Below are 6,456 nucleotides of genomic sequence, written 5' to 3' on the forward strand. Positions count from 1 at the left end.
CCAGCCTGTAACAGTGAATCCAGGACTAGATCTGAACTGTTTTAGGTCTTTAACATCCAGACTACAACTCACACTTTCTGATGAGAACCAACACAGAACTGAGAAAACAAAAGGTGGGCTTACTCTCGTTATCTTTGACAGACAGAGCGGGACAGAAAGACACTTCAGTACATGATGTTCAGATAACAGGCTTATTCTTTTTTAATATGCATATTGCAAACATTCAAAGCTGACTTAAATGGAACTTAAGTGGGTGAAAAAGAGGGCAGTTTAAAAGAAACACAAGACAAATGAGAAGCAGCAAGAAGCTGCTACTGAAAGAGAGAGAAGAGAAGAGAAAGTTCCAAAGTTAAGGTAGTGGGGACTGGGGGAGGTGTGTCTCTCTGTGTGTGTGTGTGTGTGTGTGTGGTGTGTGTGTGTGTGTGTGTGTGTGTGTGTGTGTGTGTGTGTGTGTGTGTTCTGCAGGCACACACTGCAAGTGATGAAGCCTCCAGCAGCAACAAACAGTAAAAATAACTTTTAAAGCAGATTTACATTTACATTTGCATGACATGTAAACTCATCACTGACCGTCCAGGCTATGTTAGCCTACGTTTTTCCTTCATAAACAATTCAAAACAACTGCAAATGTCACTAATCATTTTAATAAGTTGTGGACAAAACAACCCAAATAAACGCAGCACCAACCAATCTTAGCCTGACTGAAACCCATAAGAAAAACAGTGAGTCTCTACTTGTTCAGACAGAGCTTGTTGACAGCTGTGGGTTCGTTTCTAAAGGTATAAAGCAAAGGCTTCATGTTCGCATATGAAATTTGAATTCAGAACATTTTGTTCCCGATAACAGCGACCTAGTGCTGAGTGCTTCGCCTCCAGCGGGCTGTGAGCAGCAGCGGCCCCGGGGCTCCGAGCGAGGCCGGCGGAGCCCGGGACCAAGTGGCGGCGGGAGAGACTTCTAATGCCCGCTTTCGCTCGAGCAGATGCCGTGGGCCGGCCATCCCTTTTTTCTGTCTCCTAGCTCCATGAGTGCACACAGAACAAGCCATGGACCAGCACACACTCTCACTCTCACACACAGACACACAAACACACACATACAGAGCCGAGCCGAGCCGCGGGAAAACACACAAACACACACACACTCACCTGTACACAGGAAGCTGTTCTTTCCTTGAAAACTCTCACTGTTGTTTAATTTAAATTCCGTAAACGCGTTTATGGATTGGTTTCTGATGTGGTTAGCTGCGACGCTCTGCGCATGCTCGGCTCAGGCGACCAATCTCGTGCAACCGCTTTATATAACGCAACTATAATCCAATGTAACCCCGAATAATCCCGAAATCACTGAGAGCAGTTTGTGACAACAGCATCTTCAAACTTCGACAAATTTCTTTATTACACATCTGGTCAATCAAAAGAAGTTCTGGAATATTAATGGTAGTTAATAATGGTTTGAATATGTCATTATTGAATAGTCATTGTAAAAAGTCAAGCACACAAAAGCAGATAGGTTACTGAATAAACATGTGATGTCATACAGAGTGGGTTTTCATCAATTAAAAATACATAATTTAAAAGACAAATCAAGAATTAAAGAGATTAAAGCAGATCACCACAATTATATATAACATTATATTATCAAGTTTTTCTACTCAGTGTCATTTCATATATATATATATATATATATATATATATATATATATATATATATATATATATATATATATATATACATATATGAGAAAATAAACTGTGGACAAGCTGTCTGGTAAATAGTTGGAGAGACTGTGTTGTAATTCTAGTCATTAAAATCCAAAATGTATTATTTCAAAACTTATCATTTCCTATTCATTTTTAATTTCATTTTTAATTTCGAACAAATTCAAAATAGATCTCATGATTGTCAGGAACAATAACCCGTTTGTTAATGGACTGAAACTCCATGACACTGCATTGTCTTGAAATCCCGAATAACAATGTCTAATAACTCACACACTCTTTCCACATTTCCATATATGTCCTTCTTATTATTAATATGAGTGGATGTGGAGACACTGTGAAGACTCAGCAGATGGCTCTCGCTATGGAAAATAATTCCCCTGTCTCCTATGTGTAAATAATAAACATATTCTAACTTGTATGCACGTAAATTGCATGTGTGTTTGATTGTGAGAACATCAGGATTCAGCAGCTTGAACTGACTTCATAACTTTCTTCCACATGTTTTTGTTAAAATAATAATAAACTACATGATTACCTTTGATGTACATCCACAGCTGAGCTCTCACAGTATCTCGTTGTTTAATATTCATACTGAAGCACACTGTAAATGGCAATGCATTCTGGGAGAAAATGATGATGATACAGCGCTGTCTGTGAATGTGACAGGTTACAGGTATTTCCTGTTAATACCAGTGCATCTTGGGTTTTAGGGGGCTTGTTGCTCTGACAACCGCTGCAAGTTGTACCAAACCCTCAAAAAAATCTAATCAAGCCCACTCAGTGGTAGTATTTGTGGTACTCAGGGTACTTCAAGTACTTTGTAAAGAAATAGCAGCTATCAGCATAATCCACTCGTGAAGCTGCATCCCTCTGTGTGTAAAAAAACGCACCGTCATATTTTCAATTTATCGTCAGATTTTCTTTTTCCATCACAGATAACCGAACAACCACATGCTGCACATCCCATCAGACATTGGGATTAACACATTAAATGTTACCTATTTTATCCTAGCAGAAACTACTAATTCATTTTACCAATATTAAAGGAACACATGTTGACTTTTTTGACGTGTTTGAGATCCTTTTTTATCCCTTTTTGATTGTTTTTTTCAACATTTTCTTCATTTCTGTAACATTACCATCAGTTTACTGTACACATCACTAACACCAATATATTACCACTAGTTTTACAGTATTTTCTTTTTTGAATTCATGGTAAAGAAGCCTCATTGATATGAAATGACATCATTTCTATGTCTTTTGTCTGTTAAAGTTTTTTGAGGGGGAAATAAAACACCCAAAATTCAATAAAGTAGTGAACCTTTGTTTAACTTGCAAGAAGGATATGGAACCATCCATGGAATATTTAGACAATTTGGATGAAAGAATCCCACATTTCTGATGTAGAGACTTTTAAAAACGGGGCAAATTTGAGCGGAGGACAACAGGAGGGTTAAGTGAATAGTGTGTCTTCAGTCCCTGTAGGTGGCACTGTCCTCTCAAACTTCATTCTGCTCGTGGACTGTGTTTCTGCTTCCAAATCAAATGAGCATGCATGTTGTAAGCAACGAGGACGGTTGTTCCCAAATCTCTCTCGATCAGGGTGTGAGCCAAACGTTAGTGCCAGGTGCAGCAATGAGAACGGCAGTCCAAGTTTAGAGCTGCGTTTTCTAACTTGGTGCAAAGAAAAAAAATCAGACAGGGTCCTAGATCTTGGGACAATAAGGAGCCACGTGTCATGTGACCGGTCACACAGCCAGCTCTGAAGACCATGATTCATCCACTGATCACGCTTCTCATTACTGTTAAATAGATAAAAACAGGAAAAGGTGAAAAGGGCTATCAGCCACCACCTGTGGATACCCTCCCGACAACAAGCTGTAGCGATCATCTCCATCTCTACATCAGAATATGAATATCAGTACCTCACTTATTGCCCAGCTTCATTAAAGACCCTAAATTGGACAGACATCATCAGTTTGTATTGCTGCAGATCCCAAACACGGGTTCAGGCACACAGGTCAGGTGACACATCAGCTGAGCTGGGGTGTGGACATCACCATGACGAGTTAAAGCTGCTGGGACATGTCTCTGATGGTTCCCAGGGTCTCACAGATCACTCTGTCTGTCTGTCTGTCTGTCTGTCTGTCTGTCTGTCTATCTACAGTGTCTGTTTGTCTGTCTGTTTGTCTGTCTGTCTGTTTGTCTGTCTGTCTGTCTGTCTGTCTGTCTGTCTGTCTGTCTGTCTGTCTATCCACAGTGTCTTTGTCTGTCTGTCTGTCTGTCTGTCTGTCTGTCTATCTACAGTGTCTGTTTGTCTGTCTGTCTGTCTGTCTACAGTGTCTGTCTGTCTGTCTGTCTGTCTGTCTGTCTGTCTACACTGTCTGTTTGGCTGTCTGTCTGTCTGTCTGTCTGTCTGTCTGTCTGTCTATCTACAGTGTCTGTTTGGCTGTCTGTCTGTCTGTCTACAGTGTCTGTCTGTCTATCTACAGTGTCTGTCTGTCTGTCTGTCTGTCTTTATATCTACAGTGTCTGTCTGTCTGTCTGTCTGTCTGTCTGTCTACAGTGTCTGTCTGTCTGTCTGTCTGTCTACAGTGTCTGTCTTTCTATCTACAGTGTCTGTTTGTCTGTCTGTCTGTTTGTCTGTCTGTCTGTCTGTCTGTCTATCTACAGTGTCTGTCTGTCTATCTACAGTGTCTGTCTGTCTGTCTGTCTTTCTATCTACAGTGTCTGTCTGTCTGTCTATCTTTCTATCTACAGTGTCTGTCTGTCTATCTACAGTGTCTGTCTGTCTGTCTGTCTGTCTTTCTGTCTACAGTGTCTGTCTGTCTATCTACAGTGTCTGTCTACAGTGTCTGTCTGTCTATCTACAGTGTCTGTCTGTCTGTCTGTCTGTCTTTCTGTCTACAGTGTCTGTCTGTCTATCTACAGTGTCTGTCTGTCTGTCTGTCTGTCTTTCTATCTACAGTGTCTGTCTGTCTGTCTGTCTTTCTATCTACAGTGTCTGTCTGTCTGTACTTCTGCAAAATATTTTTTCCCACACACATGTGAGGGAAGACTGCTTACCCATAAAATCTTCACATGTCACATGATTTTTGAAACCTCTTAGCCAAACTAGACACCAAATCTCCTCCCCCTCCTTCCAACGTCTATTATTAGAACTTCATAAAGGTAGGGTTTGTAGTTTTTCTTAGTTGCTTTGGTGCATTTCTTAGATACTACTTGTACAAATTCCAAATCATCTAGTCATGTGTACACATCATTAAAGCAATGCCTTATTCCTTTGAACAAATGGCAATTGCTTTTGTACATATTTCAAATGATCATGTACAAGTGTCATTTTCAATTGCTCGTCATGTTGCTCAAAATATAGTAGATGGTTCTCTGATGAATAGTCTTACCCCTCAAAACATCTCTGCATTAATTCCTTGCATAAGCCCTTATGTACAGAATTGTTGAACTATTTGTTATAAACTGTCAAGCATAATTTTACACATTTCTATCAGACTTTTTGTACAAAAACGTGAATTGATGAATCGTGCAGGTGAAACTGACCTTCACTCATGAAGGACTGTAAAGTATTAGTTAAACCAATAATCAACCAGTTGTCTAAATTGCTCAAAGGTGCATGTCATGAACAGTCAATTGGCATATATAGACAGACCACAACACAGAGCTGGACCAGGAAATAAACAGGGTCAACAGCCAAGAGGAGGAGGAGGAGGAGGAGAAGAAGAAGAAGAAGAAGAAGAAGAAGAAGAAGAAGAAGAAGAAGAAGAAGAAGAAAAAGAAGAAGAAGAAGAAGAAGAGGATGAGCAAGGATGCAAAACAGAGGAAGAGGCTGAAGAGGACGTAGGCACATATCTGATGACATGAGGGCCACTGTTGTAGACCATGTTGTCAATCACCTTACAATGGGTGAAGCGGGTCAAAGGGTGCAGCCAAATATTGGGAGATCAACCGTGTCCTCAATGGTTTCAAAGACAGAACAGGTATGTCCACCAATGTACTGTGCACTGTTACTTTATAAGCAGTATACTGTATACTTCCTTCAATGCTTCATGTTACAGTAGTCCACTTGTGTTTCACTGCATACAGAAATATACTCTATACAGATACATACTGCCCCTTGCATGCAACCACCTGTATGGTTTACAGTAAAAAGTATGTTTAAATAGTTTTTGTTTATGTGAAATTGAGCGATGCATCACTGCCACCCCACGTAGGACTGCAAGAGGACGCCTTTTCACACCTTGACAGGAGGGGACTACTTGCACCATGGTCTGAGCAAGCAATGCCGTGAGACTCAGTGAAGTACAAAGGACCATTATTGAAGACAACGATGTCTTTGAAAACATCCACAGGGTTAGCATCTCATCCATCGACAGGGTGCTGCACAGAAACCAGATGAGCATGAAACAGCTGTACCGTGTATCATTCCAATGCAGTGAGGACAAAGTTAAGGAGCTACTGAACCAGTATGTACAGGTGAAACATGCATCTAGGTAACAACTTTACAGCAACATTTTACAGTGATACATAGTACAGTACGCATGAACTGCACACATTTCCATTTCTGTGGAAGCAACATGCAATGTATGTACATTTTATGTCACTCTTTCTTAACAAAACAAATTCAAATGTGTGTTCTGGGATATAACGTATAATGGAGTTGGAATCAAGTGAACCCTCCCACAGCTTTGTATACGTGGATGAGGCTGGCTTCAACCTGACC

At 40.4% G+C, this 6,456-nt stretch overlaps 1 protein-coding gene across 5 annotated transcripts in view; it reads right to left on the reverse strand.

Moving 5' to 3' along the window:
• Positions 1-1,273, reverse strand: part of LOC116690141 (titin homolog) — a 16,926-nt gene extending 15,653 nt beyond the window's left edge. For all 5 annotated transcript variants that reach the window (XM_032516911.1, XM_032516907.1, XM_032516909.1 and 2 more), the window contains exon 1: positions 1,146-1,273. The gene's annotated coding sequence lies outside the window, so the exon portion shown is untranslated. The remainder of the gene's footprint in view (positions 1-1,145) is intronic.
• Between the last annotated feature and the right edge of the window lie 5,183 nt (positions 1,274-6,456).

The sequence above is a fragment of the Etheostoma spectabile genome, chromosome 5 (assembly GCF_008692095.1).
Source record: "Etheostoma spectabile isolate EspeVRDwgs_2016 chromosome 5, UIUC_Espe_1.0, whole genome shotgun sequence".
NCBI lineage: Eukaryota > Metazoa > Chordata > Actinopteri > Perciformes > Percidae > Etheostoma > Etheostoma spectabile.